Genomic DNA, 20,277 nt, shown 5'->3' with positions numbered 1-20,277 from the left:
TTTAATTTCCATTTAAGTTCAGCCTCTTCAAGTACAATAGCATTGCTATTCTTTAATATTGTACAATAAATATTCCAATGTGGAGTCTATAAATAAAATTGTGTTCATATAACTCAAAATATGCAAAGTTTGTTAATGTTTTTTCATCATATATGAGATAAACATAAGATGCACAACACCTAACAAAAGCTATCCAAACACCAAATCTTATAATGCCATGTAGAAATAATAATAATTTAGGGTGTATTATTCCATGTTTCTTCCTAGGAGTTTAAGACATAATTAACATATAGTATTTCACTTATCCTCATCATATCCCTGAGATGTATGTTAGAAGACACTCTTAATATACCGAAGAACACATTGTGTGCTTATAATGCAAAAAAATTCCACGTGTTTAAACAAATAACAGGTAATTGAACCAGCTCTAGTGATTCATGTTGAATCTATCTTCAGGAAATAGCAACATAACAAGGTAAAGTGGTGTGTTTGTGCTCCCTTAAAAATCACTTCAGTTCTCTATTTTTGAGCATGTACACACAAATTGTGATGTCTTTATCAGGTGGAAGTACAACGAACTCTTCTTGAGCACAAATGAGACAATATAGGAAAATGATGGTTAATCAAAGATTACAAAGAGTGACATTTTATTTTTTAAATTGACAAATGTAATATGGTATACTTTAGGAAAGATCTTTTTGGTTAACATTCAAGGGCAAGAAACATTTGTTTCTTCATTCAATGATGCTTAAATATGCTAAGTACTATGTGCATTTATATGTATGTAGTTAAATATGTTAAGTACTATATATATATTATTAGTATTTAATACTAATTTAATATAATATACATATGTCAGTGTTCTTTTCTGTCTGTCTGGAAAGTCCAACCGAAGTCAAGAATTCCCTGCATAGTGGGAATCCGCTAGACAAGGTGCTCTAATGTGAACAGTTTAGTTCTGATTCTTTCTAGAATCTTGTTTGGCCAGATGTAAAGCTGTGTAGATCCAATAATAGCAGCAGCTACAGAAAGCCTGCATCAAAATATTGGGACACTGGCCATTACTTTGCTTCTGAGGGATCACAGAGTATGATTCACCGATGCAGTGGTGCAGTCAGAAATTCCTCGGATTTCAGTGACCACATTTCTGGGCTTACCCCTGTGTGGACACTTACTCCTGTGTTGACTGGTTCCTTACCTTGGCAGAGAAGGTAGGGCTTTATCCAAGGCAAAAATGGTTTGTGACATGTCATATACATGTTGTACTTTAGAGTAAGCCACTAGGATCATATATAACTTATGTAATAGACGATGTGTCAGCTCTCAGGTAGGCCGTGTGCACACAGTGCCAACTTACCTGAATCAAAGTGGAACCTGAAGTCCATCATCCCCCCCACTCTTTTTTTTTTTTTTTTTTTTTTTTTTTTTTTTGCTATAGATTTACCAATCTCTTCATCTTTGGAGCATTTAGCTATTCTGTGTGAGTAAATCTTCTAGATGACTGAATTCTTTTAATTTAATTTTTCCATTGGCTGTCCTGACAGACTGGAAACCCAGTCACAGCCTAGAATATTCAGAAGTCCCTCGCACAGGATCTATGTTCTCACGTGAATCAAAAGTTTTATTGCCAATTTGGAACCATACTCAGTCTAAAATCTGAAGCTGATTATTCTTTATATGGGGACAATACTCTTATCCTTTCAGTAAAGCAACTCTGGAAACTGATAGCAAAGTCAGAACATTTTTTCTCCTGAGCATTTCAATTTGAATGATTCATGGTTAACACAGTCCCTTACATAAGCATGAATGAACAAATGCACAATGAGGAAAGCCTATTAATTTATATTTATTTTTGAAATACTTTAACTTTTGTAGTATTCAAAAGTGCTTAAACACCAACACACACACACACACACACACACACACACACACACACACACACAATTAAAAGCACACAAAATTTGGGCCAATGCTTGTTACGAATGGTCACTTGAGTAGATCTATATACATGCCCATTCTAACTAGAAATATACAACAGGAGGTTTATACATCCAGTGACTGAATTTAAACAAAAGTCTGGCTATAATTCAACATTTAAAACCAAAAGCAATTTATTGAATGCTTGAATTCCAAACCAAAGTAGCTCATAGTAAAATCCAGTGACTAAAACAATGTGAACTGTGCATACTTAAATTTACCATAATCACACATGGAATAATTATACTGTAACTAACATGATAAAGAGTGGGTGTGTGCTTCCTTAATTCATCACCTAAGAGAGAGAATGCCAATGTAATTGAGGCAGCACCAACATCAATTAATTCGGTGGACACTTTCATCTGTGTATCTGTGTTTCTGTTGTGGTTTTCACCAGGTTTGCTCCCACTTTTTCTGTGCTATTGAAAACATGCTCCTTGGGACTATAATTCTGGACTTGTATTTACTATACCTTTGATTAATTTTTTTTCTTGCACTTCCTGAAGCCCATCATTTGCTGACCCTAAGGCTTCTACTACTGTCACCTGACTGGCTTTTCTTTGGTGGAAAATGGGTGGGAGACTTGGACAAGGCTTTTGGCAAATTGCACACCAGCTTCCATCTGTTTCCCAGCTGTTTCAACTGAGGCAAAAATCTCTCCTTTTTCTTCAACCTCCTATATCCAATGCCAAATGGTAGGTGTTGGGGGTGGGGGGGTGGGATCTGGAAACTGCCTTACTTTCTTCCCTACAACCACAAACAAAATGTCACCATCTGTACAGTATATTCCAATGTAAAATATTACAATTGTTGTTTCTCGTCTCAGATACTTTAATGCACATGTGGGTGCACTCTCACACTCCCTCGCTGCTTGGAGGAAATGTTGACTTATGTGTTCAGGTAGAGCTGGCGGTCCCAGTTCCCTAACCTTTTGCTCCCTGGGACTATGCTAATGGAAGAAGTCTGCAATACTTCCGTGGAGGATAAAAATTGCCCTCCAAGGATCATTTCTGTCTAGCATTTAGAACTTCTCCACATGTGACTTTTTATTTCCCCTAGTACAAGGGGATGCCAAAAGATAATAACGTTTTATTGAAGACAAGTAATGTAAGGGCTTGGTCTGTTCAGTAGTGGCACAGAATGCTTTTTAGCAAAAGAGAAATATTAAAGTATGATTGAGTATATTTTTTTGGCTACCCTGGGTAAGCTTATTAACTTGTTTAAATGAAGAACATAATTTACCTATGTCTGTAAAATATCAAAATGTAAAGGAATGTCTCTATAGCTTAGACTACAATGAATATTTGTTTCATATTCTGAAGGAAGAATGAATTCTAAGCCACAGCCTATTTTAGTCCTTTGCAACTTCTCGTATCAATGTTTTGTTTTCTATTCAAAATGACAGATATTCATTTATTATTAACAAAGCTGCACAAATAGTTGGCACAGGAAGCTATAATTATCTTTACATGGGCATAAGGATTGTGAATGGAGATGGGGAAATTTATAGAATAATCCTATTGATGCTAGTAATTTTCACATTTAAATGGGAAATAGACTTCCTTATGGTAAATTATCCAACTTGCCACTCCAGCTTCTGAATGGGTAAGAATTTCAACCTTTCCATATTTCTTTTTCCAGAGTAAACAACCTTCCTCAGGGGTTCTTAAATCCACTTGCCTATCTACGATCCACTCTCCAGATTTGAGAACCATAGCCTTAGTGAGTTACTATTACTAATGAATGTGTCTGTTATACACTGAGATGTTACAGGAAAAACAGGATTGAAAACCATTATACTAAATCCACAATTTAAATATGCACTGAAAACATCCACTATTTCTCACGCCTTTGATGTGAAAAACATACAGCTATAATAACAGCTTCTTTTTACTTACAAAGCAAACCCAAATTTCAAAGATTAAAAAAAAGGAATTTCCATTTTTTAGTTTAGTAACAGCAATAGTAATGTAATAGTTGTATTCAACATGCAAAAATAATTCTATGGGTTGGACCAGTGATTGTCAACTGGTTGATGTACTTTTTCATCATCCAGCCTTCCTGCTCACTGCCTCTTTGATTATTGATGGGATTGTCTAATATGCTCTCAGGGATGAAGAAAGTCAGATAAATCCCAGTTTAGTGAAATTGAAGATATATTCATTTTTTATTATATCTGTATATCCAACTATATGTTTCGAATAAATAATTTAGAGCATACCTTGCTTATTTCTGTTAAAGGCATTTAGATTCTTACTTGGTGGGCTATATTGAAAGATTCACTGTGTATAGCTAAAAATTTTATGTAATAGAATAGTTACTATTATGTGATAGTAAATCTTAGTTTACAGATTTGACTGTCTCCCATTACACTTCAGCTTATTTTTATACAACTAATTCTTAAAATGAGATTAATAAAAATTAGCATACATGATTGTGTCAGTATTTATCAATAGCTGCTTATATCAGCAAATATTACAATAGTAACTTATTACACAATCATGCTATATTATGTAATGACATAAAGGAGAAAATAAAGATGTAAGATACTTTATAAAATATATATATATTTTAGGTCACATTTTAAAATGAGAGAGATAGAGACATAGAGACCTAATAATAGCACAGGGTTGTTCCTAAATTGGTCCCAATTTAATAATTTAGTGCAAGTATGGACGTGAATAATTTGAAAACATAGATCTCATAATTTGCATGAAGAAAATATTCAGGTTACTAAAGTCATCCACAACATATATGTAGATGGTTCCCCAAAGTAGGTAATGATCTTCCTTGGCATTGTGTTCCATTCCTAGAATAAACTTACAAATGTAACAAAGTCCTTCTCTTTGCTTCCTCTCTCCTTTATAATTTTGAGATAATGGCAGTTACAGGAATTTTAGCCAATTTAAAAGAGTTCCCTAGTTTTCATTCTTTTTTATGGCTGAGTAATATTCTATTTTATATATATCCCATATCTTTATGGGATATATATAATTTTATTATCTATTTTATATATCCCATATCTTTATGGGATATATATAATTATCCCATACCTTTATTCATCTATGGATGGACATTTGGGTTGCTTCCATATATTGCCTATTGTAAACAGTACTGCAATAAACATAGGGGTGTATAGACCTTTTTGAACTGGTGTTCTTATTTTCTTTGGGTAAGTACCCAGTAGTGAAATTATTGGATCATATGGTCATTTTGTTTTTAATTTTTTGAAGAACCTCCATACTGTTTTGCAACAATGTGGATGGACCTAGAGGGTATAAGGCTAAGTGAAATAAATCAGAGAAAGAAAAATACCATATGATTTCACTCATATATGGAATATAAAAACAAAACAAATTACAAAGAAAAAAAGTCAAACAAACAAACAAAAACCAGACTGTTAAATATAGAGAACAAATTGGAGGTTACCAGAGGGGAGTTGGGTGGGGGTAAGGGGAAAGTGGGTAAAGGGGATTAAGGGTACACTTATCTTGATGAGCACTGAGGAATGTATAGAATTGTTGAATCATTATATTGTACACCTGAAACACTCATGTATTTGTATGTGTTGTGTGTTGATAGTACTTGAATAAAAAAAAATCATTAAAAAAATAAAAGTTACCTATGTAAAAACTTCTAATGTTTATTTATTTTTGAGAAAGAGAGAGAGACAGAGCACGAGGGGGAGAGGGGCAGCGAGAGAGGGAGACACAGAATGTGAAGCAGGCTCCAGCCTCCGAGCTGTCAGCACAGAGCCCAACACGGGGCTCAAACCCATGAACCATGAGATCATGACCTAAGTCGAAGTTGGACGTTTAACTGACTAAGCCACACAGGTGCCCTAAAAGTTATCTATTTAATAACTCATTTCAATTTCTTACTTTTTGTGCTCATCAATATATGAATCCATTTTTACCTTACAGCCTCTTCTTAGCAGAGTTCCTTTGTTTTTAAACAGTGACATGTTAACAATTGATTTTAATTTAATTACCTTGCCTGTCTTATTTTTTATTTACTATGTAGTTTTTTCTTATAGTAAGAAGATGTCAGCCTTATGGTTCTTCCTCTGTGACATAAATACAAAATAAAATACACAAACTAACAAGTTTTTATGAAATTAACATAATTAATATTGTACAATTCCACATATATTTAATAAAATAGTAATTTTGATTGAAATGTAAAAAGAAGCCAAAGACACACAAAATAGGAATACAATGCAATTTCCTTCAGTCAAATTTAGCAAAGTCTTAGCTCTCACTACCAAGTTCAAAGTATGTAATACAAAGACAACACTAGCATATGTCTTCCGGGTAACTGTAAACTTCTTCAATCTTGCTAGATGCTTCTAGTATTAGAAACTGGTTACAGATGCCCAGAATTGACTTTATGCTTCTTGTGGTATCCCAGAGAGAAAACATAAACTACCAAAATATCATGGCCATCTGTCCAACAAAACAAGGCACACGTACATGTTTGAATTGTGCCTGCTAGCAAAGGAGTTCACAACAATCACCATTCGCACCTCCAGTGGAATCCCTAGTGAAAAGCTGATGACATACAGCATTCCATTATATTTTCCTGATTATATTAATTTAAAGAATGCACCCTTCCTCTGAGGTCTCATCAAACGATCTTTATTCTTTTTCTCCAAGGCTTATTACCACATGCTGTCACTACACGGATCCTTTATCTCCTCAACTGGAATATAAATCTATGGTGCATACTACTGTTCTCATTTATTCAGTAATTGAAGGCAAATATAAAGACAATCTGGGGTGCCTGGGTGGTTCAGTTGGTTAAGCATCCGACACTTGATTTCAGCTTGGGTCATGATCTCATGGTTCATTAGTTTGAGCCCCACATTGGACTCTGTGTTGGCAGTGCAGAGACTGCTTGGAATTCTCTCTCTCCCTCTCTCAGTCTCTCTCTCTCTCTCTCTCTCTTCCACCACCCTGCTCATGCTTTCTCTTAAATAAACTAAAATTAGAAACAAGTATATAAAGATAATATTGGCATTCACATTTACATCGTAATACATGCAGACACACTAGACAAGGTCATGAAGAGGATGTATACCTCCATATACGCCCCCCTCCATTTACCTTCCATTCAGCAAAAATGTCAGGAAATGGCATGGAGTTACATGGTGTTGAAGAATACAAAGGGAGAAACTCTTTTCAGAAATTAGAGGCAAGAAGTAACTTGGCAGTGCCAGAGGAATCGTGACACATCTAATTGACAACTGTCAACAGGGCAAAAAGTCCTGAGATCTCTTATGACTTCAGAAAACACCATATAGCTTTTGCAGTGAGGTACCAACAATTCAGTACCAATTCTGCTAGCAGCTTGGTAAGTTCCTTGGGACATGTAGCAGGAGAGCTTCCAAAAAAGGTTTATTTGTGTGTGTGTTTCATTTTGTTTTGTTTTTATTGTGGAAGACAAGCCTACATCTTCTAAGAGTATGAGGGTTTGTTTTTTGCTATGATTCTGAGCCTTTTTTGTCCAGTCACCACAGTGACTCTAATACATTTTTAGAGAAGTAAGTCTTATAAGTGATTGAGCTTGTTTTTATCTTTAAATCTCCTTTGCTTCTCTGAACTCTAGACTCCAGCTAATCTAAGATTAAGAGGTGTGCTTTATTAATCTTCATATTCCCAGTACTAAGCACCTAATTCTGAATCTCTGCTGGATCTTTGATTTTCACACTTTGGTTGTGGATTATGATTCCAGTCATAACCCTAAAGGGTTTTGTTCTGTTATTAGAATTTAAATCACCTTTATCTTAAAAAAAGAGAAAGCATCACAGCAATACTACTTATATTAACTTCTTAAAGCACTTACTACCTCAATTAATAGTAGATAAACATGAGAAATATCACTTTCATTTTGTATCTATAATATCTCTAAACATGTTCAGGTAGAAAAGTACCAAATCAGTGTCACTATTGTAAAATTTAAAACCAAGGAGACTGAATATTACACAAGTGAAGGAACAGACTTCACACAGATTATAGCTACAACCCCCAGCACTATTGATTGATATGTTGGACTGGATAATTCTTATTACATTTATGTCCAGTGAAATATGCACATATTCAAGATGAATGGGTGGTGATAGCTAGCCTGGGCACTGTGGGATGTTTAGCAGCATTCAGGTTTGTACTCAGGATATGTCTATAGCAACCCTCAAGCCCATTTTAGCATTGTTCAATACTATATAGGACTTCAGTTCAAGTAAAAATCCAGATAAACAGGGGCATGTAGGTGGCTTGGTTGCTTACGTGTTCAACTTTTGATTTCAGTTCAGGTCATGATCTCAGGGTCCTGAGATCAAGCTCTGCATCCAGTGAGATTGAGCCCTGTGTCAGGCTCTTTGGGATCAGCTTGGGATTCTCTCTCTCCCTCTCTTTCCACCCCTACCCTGCTCATGTTTTTTCTCTCTCTCTCAAAACACTTTAAAAAAAAATAAATAAATCTTTTTTTGCCATTTTCCTAAGCTATACTTCTAGAAATGTGTCAACAGATTTCAGAAGAGTATTGTTTTTATAATACATCAAAGCATAGTTAATACCAGTTTAATTATTCTATTAAATATGTTTAGTTAATTAATAAATTTGGATTTAATTAATACATCTTGATTTAATATGCATGAATTTTAGAATTTGAATAGATTCTTACAAATCATCTATTTGTAAGCCTGCTCTATTTATAGGTGAGAAAAATGAGACTCAGGGTGACTAAAGGATCATTGAAGGTCTCATAGTGTCACACAATGTTTCTAGGCCTCACGTGTCAACTGTAAAAATAGACATAAGTACATTTTCAGAACTCCCTAAATACCCTTTGCATACTGCATGGCCTTTTCAAAAAACAAAGATTTGAGAAATACCACCCTTTAATTGTGATACTAAATAAGGCTATGAAACCTAAATCTACACAGAGTCTTTATTACCCAAGATGCCAAATGAACAGATGTTAAGAGCATAGCATAGTCTTTGCCACTAATCTGCTTATTCAGTCACTAAACTTCCTTTTCTCTCATCTTTAACAAATAATTAAAGTGTAGGGGATTAAATTAAGTAAATCAGTTAGCACAGTGCCCACACATTGCAGGCACTCAATACTCAGTTGCAAGTTCTAGCCATTCTCAAGGAAGGACCCTAACATTGTACTCCAGGACTTCAGTAATTGACAGTGATAGGTTGATAGAATGAGGATTTGGAAAGTTCGTTTTTTTTTAACTGTAGGAAAATTTTGTTCTGAAAACAGAACTCAACCTAAAACCTACTACGTTTAGAATTTACATAGTAACCAGCAAACTTCTATTTTACATTGAAAATTAATGAAGACCTTAACATATCCGTGTCACTTTTGATTGTCTACAAATGAAATAAGCAAGGTTTAATTATGATTTTCCAATGAAACTGGTGAAGTAACAGTTTATAAGGCTCAGAGGGATCAATGTCTAAATTTCTGCTCAGGGGGATTTAATAAACAAATAAACCCACTCTCTTAAACACTGTGCACATATTTATTTATTTGGAAATATTTTCTCCTAATAATTTTCTTCATATAGAGGGTTTGAGAAGTAAATCACTTAGTTATTATTTAACCTCAGAAATAATATTAGAAGATTAAATGCAAATAATTTACAAATTGATTTTGCTTTAATTTCACAGTAAAAAGGAAACAAAGATAATAAATAAAGGGCTCCGGGGTGGCTGAGTCAGTTAAGCATTTGACTCTCGATTGTGGCTCAGGTCATGATATCACGGTAGTGAGATCGAGCCCCATATGGGACTCCATGCTGGGCATGGAGCCTGCTTAATATATTCTCTCTCTCTCTCTCTCTCTCTCTCTCTCTGTCTCTCTCTCTCTCTCTCTTTCTCCCACACCCCTACTCATGTGTGTTCTCTCTCTCTCTCTCTCTCTCTCTCTGTCTCTCAAATAGATAAATAATATATAAAAGTAATAAAATAAAAACAATCATAAAATCCCAACCAACTAGGGATTCTGGCCCATACACTAAGCAGCAGTTAGTTTCCTTTTGAATGCTGTTGTTAGAGTTAAAAGCTTTGTGATCTGTTTCTCTAGCGCAGCTGTACCAGAAATAAGGAAAACAGTCTTGGGTGACTCATGTGCACTGAAGTCAATTTGTGATTATTTTTGTAAAGGGATTTTCCCAACAGGAAGAAGTGTAAGACTTTAGAACTTACATTTATGGAACACTCTTTAAATATCCTCTACAAATAGAATTCTGTTCACAGTGACTAAGGAATATGTGCTTTCTATTAAACAAACAAATAAATAAATAAACAAATAAACAATCAGAGCTCTGTTATTAAATCAACGGCTTGTGATTTGATAGTTTGCCCAAATAATAAAGAATCAATCTAATGTGAGTATATTTGGGCATAGTATGAAAATGACAAACACGTGCTGATGGATCTCAAAATGTACAAGTCATATTACCCTTTTTCTTTTCATCATTGTTACTACCACTTACCACATATATATTTTGAGTTGGGAAAAACTGCAATTAAATTTACTTGAAAAAAGTCTAAAGCATGATATCTGAGTATGGGGATAAAATGATAATTGAAAAGGATTTTTGAGGAGAAAATGTTTAGAAACAGTCAGCCTAGGGGCGCTTGGGTGGCTCAGTCAGTTAAGCGTCTGACTTCAGCTCAGGTCACGATCTCACCACAGCTTGTGGGTTTGAGCCCCGCGTCGGGCTTTGTGCTGACAGCTCAGAGCCTGGAGCCTGCTTCTGATTCTGTGTCTCCCTCTCTCTCGCTGCCCCTCCCCCACTCACACTCTGTCTCTGTCTCTCTCAAAAAATAAACATTAAAAAAATTAAAATTAAAAAAAAAAGAAACTGTCGGCCTATGCTATAAAGAATATGTAAGCAAAGGTGGTTGGTGGCAGAGACCAGTGAAGCCTGAATGGTGGCAAGAGTCTAAAACATTATGAATAACAGAGGAAAAGATGAGGGGCACCTGGGTGGCTCAGTTAAGCCACCAACTCTTGATTTGTGCTCAGGTCATGATCTCATGGTTCCCAGGTTCGAGCCCTACATTGGGCTCTGCACTGATGGCACAGAGCCTGCTTGGGAGTTTTCTCTCTCTCCCTCTGCCGTACCCCACTTGCCATCTCTTTCTCTCTCTAAAAATAAATAAACATTTAAAAAAAGAGAGAGAGTAAAAGATGAGGTCTCCATTTAGTTAATAAATATTATTCTGAGAGATGAAGGAAGAGGTTGATGTCAGAGAGACTGATTCTAGAGTTTATTTCTTGGGCAAAGAAAAGTGTGAATGATAATTGAGTCTGAAATCTGCCTGTCTATGGAGACAGGGGTATTAGCAATTGACAATACTGTTGAACCGTGAGGCTCAATAATAAAGTATGATTTACATAACAATTTATGCTATAATCCACCTTTGAAGCAGGTATCCACAGCCTATACTCTATGTTGAGAGTGGTGTGCCATATATATGGCACACCACTATATATATATATATATATATATATATATATATATATATATAGTATATATATAAATAATATATATAATCATATAAATATAAATTATATTTATATTTAAATATATGTTTATATTTATATAAATTATATTTGTAATTATATAAATTATAGAAATATAATTATTTATAATTATGTAATATAATTAGTATAAATATATAATTATATATACTCTATATAAATTATATATATAATTATATAAATATAAATATAAGTTATATTTATATTTAAATATATATTTATATAAATTATATTTATAATTATATAAATTATATAAATATAATTATATATATGTAATTTCATGTGTCATGTGCTATCAAATTAGTCAGTCCAACATCATACCAATCCTAAAGTAGCTTACAATCAAGGTGAGAATAAAAGCTAAAGATCAATTCTAAATATAAATCCACAAATAATTATAAGTAGATATTTGGGATATAACATCACAGCAGCTGTTTATTACAATTTAATGTTTGGTGGTGTATAACCTGTGTTTTTGTCAGATCATTTTGTGGGAAATACCTGAATAATATCATTATTACTAAATTTCATGGGAGGGACAATTATAAAAAGATACACATATATATTTGTATATATTACAGATTCTAATCATCTACCCATGAAGCCTTCCTTCAATCCTACATATGGTACAAAAACATTCTGTAAATCCTTAAGAATTGCTACACAGGAAAATTCTAAGAGAAATTTTTTTTTTTTAATTTTTTTTTTTCAACGTTTATTTATTTTTGGGACAGAGAGAGACAGAGCATGAACGGGGGAGGGGCAGAGAGAGAGGGAGACACAGAATAGGAAACAGGCTCCAGGCTCTGAGCCATCAGCCCAGAGCCTGACGCGGGGCTCGAACTCACGGACCGCGAGATCGTGACCTGGCTGAAGTCGGACGCTTAACCGACTGCGCCACCCAGGCGCCCCTAAGAGAAATTTTTGAAAAGTCTTACATGCGATTATACATTTGACATAGAAACCCAAGAATTTAAATGCAATTATCTATACATCCATAATATTTTACATCAAATTGAGGCATTCCATCAAAACTCATGATTTAATAATTTTTTCACATGTCATAGATCACAGCCTATAGCTTTTGAAATGTTTCAAAAGCTTATGAGAATTAGATATTAAATGGCATTTAGTATTCCACTACACTGTGGAGGGAAAGGGGCTAGAAGTATCAACACTTTTGTTGTACTTAACACCTGAGAGTCAACACCTGTGTTCTACAGAAGGCATGTACAATTTATCCTAAAATGTAATTTTCCAACACACACACACACACACACACACACACAGCATATCCTCTGCTTATCTCGTAATAATTTCCAATGAGTGGAAAAAAATCTTAGTATATATATTTTAAAGTTTTGCATTGATTAAACAGAATTATTATTACAATTAAAGCTGTATCAGTTTACAGCTTTACATACTGCTTAAAACTTCTACATATTCGGAAGGGAAGCATGACCACGGGAAAAGTAGCAGGAGCTTTAAGCCAGCCAACTGGAGTTAGAAATCCACTGTTGCTACTTACTAACTGTGTGGTCTTCTGAGCCTGTCTTCTGAAATTCAGATTCCCCATTTACAGAACCCACATGGAGTTGTTATAAAGAGAAAAATTAGGGAATTTAAAGTGTGTATATCTAAGATGTAGTACCAATTCAATAATATACACCTATTTTTAATAATATTATTAAACTAAAGATGTATCATGCATCAGACTTAATTAACTGAAATTTTTACTAAATCACATTTATTAGTCTTTTAATTTTATTTGAATCACTTAACTGTCATTTCACACCTAGCCTTTACTGAAATACATCTTGATGTGTTTTTTAAAAATGAAATTGATTTTAAAAAGGAGGTGGTTTTATTTTTTTAGCTCTTTCTACCAATACATATTTTAAAAGACCCAGCTGTGCTCATAATTTCTTTGGCCAATCAGCAAGGTTTAATTATGTTTCCTATAAAAAAATAAATGGGTTTTGCAAGTCTGTATGATTTTATTTCTTTCATATTTTCTTTTTACAGCTTTGTTACTAAAAAGTGAAGTCAAAATTAAAGTACGTTTTTTGTTCTAAGCATAATTAAATGGCACTATCTTTTATTTTCAAAGTAAGCCAAATAAAAAAAATGTATGTTTGTATGTGTGTAAGGGTATATGTATATATATTTATATTCTAAACATTTAAAATCTTTGATTTTATGTAATCACTATTGGTCACATATGCATGTAGTCAAATTCATACACATTTCTGGTAAATATATAAAACATTTGTAGATTTTGAAATTTTTTTACCACTTGTGCAATATTTCAGTCCCAATTGTGTACTGGTAGGTAGTGAAAAATGTCAGGTTTATACAAGTTGCCACTTTCCATGATGCAAATATTATCACCTTAATGAATTTTAAGGTGATGTCAACTGTCATCTCAAACTTCCTGAAAATTTAACAACTGACTCCTGAAAGTCCCTACTAAAGTAACTCCTACTAAAAAGGCCCCAGCACAACATAACACCTTACTATTTCACAAACTCAATTATGGTATTCAGAAACTATCATAAAATCATGAAGAGCAATGTCTACAGTAATAAAGTCTTAGAAAAGAAAGATTGATCAGGTTAAGAGTATATGCCTAGCTAATTTGGAATGGACCTCAATGACTAGACAATAGTATTTAAAGCAGTATTCTAAAGTTCATCTATAAAACTGACAACAATTTTCTATGATTCATTAATAACCCTTAATGCTGTGTTGACCTGATAATCAATTCAACAAAATGGGTAAATCACAGAGGTTATGCTCATGTTACTGTGGGCAAAGAAAGGCTAGGAGTTACCTAAATAAGTGAAAAAGGTTTCTTTTTAACCTTATGCAACACACAGTAAACCACCACTAATCATAGATTATTGGGGTATCCAGCAATAATCACCACATGTAAGTGTTTTGTTGTTTAAATGAAATAATAACTGTGCCAAACCTAAAGCATAGTAAAAAATACATCATGAAGAAAAGGACCACCCTTCACTTATCCAAATACTGGAAACTAAAAGCATAGACATAGTCTCATACCAGTGAAAAGAAACTCCAAACTTCCCACAACTGCAATAATATTTTTCTTTTAAGATGGAAATTGGAATTATTTTCTCTCGAAAATATTTCTACATTGAAATTACTTCAGGAACTTATAACTTAAAACAAAGGAAAATGTAAAAAATTGTCTGGAAAAAGACAATAGAGTACCTGAACTACTGGGACCTTCAACAAAGAAAGAAAACATTTCTCAGATGGTCTCTGGACTATCATGCTATTTAAAGTACTATACAATGTAATTAAAATATAAAAAGCACCTGGTCTCTAGCAAGAAGTTGGCTTACAAATAGTAAACAAAAGGAAAATTGCACAGAAACATATATAACATTCTGAGGAGTGTGTATGAGTCTTTTTGTTTCACATGCATTTAAGTGTATGCATATGGATATGTATATGCGGCAGTACTAAGGTGGGGGGGGGAGTTTTCCTATTTTTAAGCTTACATTTCATTACAACACCAGGGAATCTTCTATAATGGGCACTTACTATGAAATATTGGAAATTAAAAATATTGTGGTTATAATTAAGTTCCATATTCGTTGCCCCACAATAAATGTTAATTAATCTACACTAAAACCCTAAGTTTTCTGGCGATGGCTATGGAAATGAAAATGCCAACAACAGTCTTGGCATAAAACCTCAGTGCTCATCCCTATTCATTTACCCAACAATTGTAATTCTTTATTCTCAGTTTATTTCCAGCCTCGTAGATTTCTTACGTGGAGAAGTGAGATAATACACATAAAGGTACTTCATAAACTTCCCCATAAAGAAATAGTTTTACCATAGACAAAGTTTCTAAAGCATTTTGAGATCTATTTTTACAACATAATTGTATTTTTTTTTCTTCCCAGACCTCCACTAAAGTGATACTGGCTTTCTATTAACTATCTCGCAACCTATACATTTACCTCTTTCCACTCTGGAATACACTATTTCGCAACTGAAGAAGAGGTTGTCTTTGTAACACAGAAAAGTCTTAAATGTGAGTTTGATAAAGTATATCAAACTCAGTAAAATCCATGCTATTAAAAATCTGGGCTAGTAGGAATACTGTATTTAAGTGATTGTGTTTTAAATGCTTGTTATATTACAAACAGGTCTCTATCACGTACTTAGTTGGCTATAAAGCAATGTCTTATTAAAAGTATTCCATGGAACATGAGGAGGTTTACATAATGAAAAGAGAAAACTCTATAATTCATATTTGTATTTAATCACCAATTTGAGAAGAGCTCTAGTATTTTGCACTTAAATAAATCACATTGATCTAAAATTAAAATCTGAAGTATGAAAGAATTATGATTTAGTCAATCTGTATTAAACTTTCTGCTCTAAGATAATAACTGATTTAAATAAGTGTTTCTCTTTACTGGTAGCTCATTATCCTCAAGGTACTATATAGAATGCTGTTCATATGTCAAAAAGTATTTGCCACACAAAATGAAATTTGGCTGCATATTTTATGTTTATATACACGTGGGTACGCACCAAGAAACAAATATAACAAATATATTTGCTATATGTTAAACCATTATTAAACCTTATACTTTACCTAAGGTTTATAAATAAGACTCAAATATTAGAAAAATTCCTTAATTTATGTATTTCAATAGTTCTATGAGAAGGAAGTTTTTAATAACATAACCTGAGGTCTTTTCTGACTGTTATTATACTCTAAAAGCATCAAATGAGGTTTTTGTTGAGAAGAAGAAATCAACACACAATTCCCACAATCCTATAATACTTAAACATGCATAAAATGAGTGTTGGAAGAACACTGTCAATGCTCATTTTCACCAATAATCCAGGTTTGCTTCATGAAGTCACCATAACATTAACTCAGTGAGGTCTCTGTGTTTTCCACATTAAAATGGTAAGACATTTCCAGACATATGGCTCAAAGATATGTTTTAGTAAATGCTATAACTAAATTCAACAAGCACCAAGATTCTGCTTGTTATGCAAAAGTCTACTTTGATGGTTTGATTTCTTTGCCTTCTCATATTACACCATTTCCTTCCCTTAGTAATTGTATGCATTAGCATAGCAAAATCTCAAGGATCATGATCTAGGTTCTAAAATGTAAAGACAGGAAGCTCAATTTTATGGAACATGAAACTAAAGCTGCTGTGAACAGTTATTATATCCTAGTGGCAACTCTACAAAACTGAAACTTTATAATTGTTTATAATAGCCAACAACAACAAATCACAAAAAGTGTATTATGGTACTTCACATAAAATTGCTGGAACATAATTTCTCATTTTAAAAGATAAGCATCTAGTAAAACAATAAAATTTTTAAAAGTTAATGAACTTCACTTTCTCTAGGATTACCATGTATGCATTAGCTCATCTTCTTACAGAGATATAACTTCAGAATTCCAGTTTACTTTCAAACTCTTCCATTTGCAAACCCTGTTTTGGAGAGCTCATACAACAAACTCAAATAATGGAAACATAATAATCTCTAAAGAGTTTCCTTTATTCACTCATTGAAGTGGGAAAATCTAGCCTTCAAAACGCTAGATATTAACATGTTGACCCTATCATGCCAGTGATATTCCCACAGCATTCAAATTCATCCTATGGCACGTATTTTTGAAATTAAATTAATACATATTGGAAAACAAATATCAAGAATAAGCAAGCTTTGTCTTTTTTTGTATTTAAAATGTCTTTAAGATTTAGTATAGTATTGGCTTCTTTGAATTATTATTATTAGCCATATGAATAATAAATGTTTACAGATAAAAAAAGTATGGCTACTTTAAAAGATAAGACTTCATTAGCATTACTTCACTGAATAACAAGACAAAATTTAAACCATATAATCATGATATAGGAGAACGCTTTCTTCTTCTGGAAAAATGTAGTGACACATAAAAAAAATAATTTTATGCTGTTGTGGATGAGGAAAAAACCCCAGGAAAGTGGGGATCACATCACACAGTAAATAAATGACAGATTTCACTTGGAAATTTCAAGATGGCTCTCTTTTTGGAAGCTGTATAATCATTGCTGGGATATAGAGGAAAGGATAGCAGGCCAGAGATGGGGATCTGGATCCTTTATTGTTACCATTAAAATCTTACATAAAACTGTCTCCACATTCCATAAAAATGCCATAGTGCTTCAGGAAAAATATAGACCTGAGACAATAGTTTATTTTGGCTTGAACTAAAGTTCCAGAACTGAAGAGTTACTGCCAAGAAATAGGAACCAGCTTTGAGAAAAATTTAACTGACCCAGGATGCAGCGAAAGTGCTGCAGCATTAATACCCTGGTGCTTCAAGATCTGAATCAAGGGTCCTTTGTTAAGAACCATGCAACATAATTAATCATCCAGAGGAAGTAAAGAGCTTTGAGGTTGGAGTCTAGTTACCCAGGGAATTCCCTTTTCCTCTGGCACCCACTTGCCAGGACAACTATAAAATAGGAGCAGAAATGTCTCACTCTGTAAATGATTAATATAGCTGATTTACATGAAATTAAGTTGTTCACTAGCTAAGCCACAGTTGACCTGGGTTCCAGGGAGGCCCTCCCACAACTCCCTGAATAACCAAAGCAAATCATCTCTGGGCTGCCCCATCTCTGCTCCCCTTACTCTTCCCTCTCAAAATGGGGAATTCTCCAAAGATTGCTTCCATAAAGAATTTCCATATCTAAAAGTTCACAATTTTCAAGTTGTCAATTACCATATGAATTCCACTCAACAAATACTTATTGAATACGTATAAACAATTGGTAAGTAATGTAACATGTAACTTTATTAAGAAGCTTATAAAAATTGTGTGTGTGTGTGTGTGTGAGTGTGTGTGTGTGTGTGTGTGTGTGTGTGTGTGTGTGTGTGTGTGTTTGGTGAAAATGTCAGAGATTTTTTTAATTCAAAAATAGCTCAAAACTTTAAAACTTCATGTCAGAAGAGACCATACAAACACCTATGGATAATCAAACAAGGGGAGAAAAATCACATATAATTGAAGAATCATGAAAAGTTTCATGAGCAGATTACACTTACAGTAGTTCTGAAAGAAAAGGTACAACTTCTACAATGGGAGATAGCAAAAGATGGCTTCCCAGGTGACTGGGAAAATAAGAACAAAATCTAAGGTCAGAGACTGAGTAATGGGTACAGAAAACAGTAGGTACCTGTTGCACAAAGTACAGATGGGAGATATGATGGGGAAGATAGGCTGAAGCCATGTGGTGCCTTAAATGACAGACTGAGGGAATTATGTTTTTAAGAAGAAAAAAATGCTGTGTCACAGTGGTAAGGAAGAGATAGATCAAGATAGATCAGAACACTGCTGCAGACAATTTATCTGGAACACAGGGCAGGGCCTTAGTTCAGGAGAGAGCTTGAAATCCCATGGAAAAGTCAAACAGAAGACCTTCAAATTTAGACAGCACTATAGAGATTAAAGGGTGGAATGGACATGTATATTTTTCAAAACCATTCATCCTAAACTCTCAAAGTTGTTAAGCAGGTAAGCCTAAAGCTACAGATCAAAGGTTTCAAAAATCTACACGGAAGAAGGAGTGGAGAGCTCTCACCAGCCCCACCCTTGTAACTGCCCACTGGACATTCTCACATAGTTGTCCTGCCGCCCCTGTAAGGTAACCAATTTTGTGTTCAATTCTTCCCCCAAACTAAACTAGCTTCTTTTTCCAACCTGTAATCCTTGATGGGTTTTGATTTTTTCCACTTTTCTCCATCCCCCACAACCTATTAGTCACAATGTTCTGTGTAATTTTCCTTTGAGATGGGAAACAACACCTGAATCAGATTTGGCATCTTGTACTAAGATTGCTACAATAACCACCTAGCCCAGTGCACACTTGTTTCCTGCTTTCTAGGTATGTCAGAATTTGCTTTTATGCTGCCTTTTAAAAGTAAGTTCCTGGGGCGCCTGGGTGGCGCAGTCGGTTAAGCCTCCGACTTCAGCCAGGTCACGATCTCGCGGTCCATGAGTTCGAGCCCTGCGTCAGGCTCTGGGCTGATGGCTCAGAGCCTGGAGCCTGTTTCCGATTCTGTGTCTCCCTCTCTCTCTGCTCCTCCCCCGTTCATGCTCTGTCTCTCTCTGTCCCAAAAATAAATAAACGTTGAAAAAAAAATTAAAAAAAAATAATAAAAAAATAAAAGTAAGTTCCTATTGTATCAAGGAAGGTGTCATATACCAAAATGATGCTGGTCTCATTACTGTATCTCAAGAATATCTCAAACCAATTCCATCTCCTGCAAACACAATTATTTATAAAATGTACACTGAGTGCTTCCCATGTGCCATAATTGTGCAGGGTACTGAGGGGACACAAAGTGGAGTAAGAAATCATCCTTGCCCATAAGGATTCACAGTGTTGGGGAGGGAGAGGAAGCAGGAGACAGACAAAGAAAGGGAGGGGGAGAAAAAGGAGAAGAAGAAAGAGAAGGAGGAGGAGGAGAAAAAGGGGAAGAGGAGGAGAAGGAAGAGATAGAGACACACAAAAAAAACATGGATTCCAATTATTCTTTTCTTTGTACTTTCCTGTGTTTAGAAATTTGAAATATAAAATCAAATTGACTAAAAAAAAAAAATAAGACAATACAATGAAGAAAATGCTAATACAACAGAGGGATTTCCACTGTGGTTTGAGAAGAGAACAG

At 34.3% G+C, this 20,277-nt stretch overlaps 1 protein-coding gene across 1 annotated transcript in view; it reads right to left on the bottom strand.

The window, feature by feature from the left end:
- MEOX2 (mesenchyme homeobox 2) overlaps positions 1-20,277 on the bottom strand; it is a 67,020-nt gene that overhangs the window by 17,973 nt on the left and 28,770 nt on the right. The window lies entirely within an intron of this gene.

The sequence above is a fragment of the Puma concolor genome, chromosome A2 (assembly GCF_028749965.1).
Source record: "Puma concolor isolate L17-30 chromosome A2, mPumCon1.1.hap2, whole genome shotgun sequence".
NCBI classification, from domain to species: Eukaryota; Metazoa; Chordata; class Mammalia; order Carnivora; family Felidae; genus Puma; species Puma concolor.
Note: the sequence above shows the minus strand (reverse complement) of the source record. Positions and strands in the feature narration are given on the sequence as shown.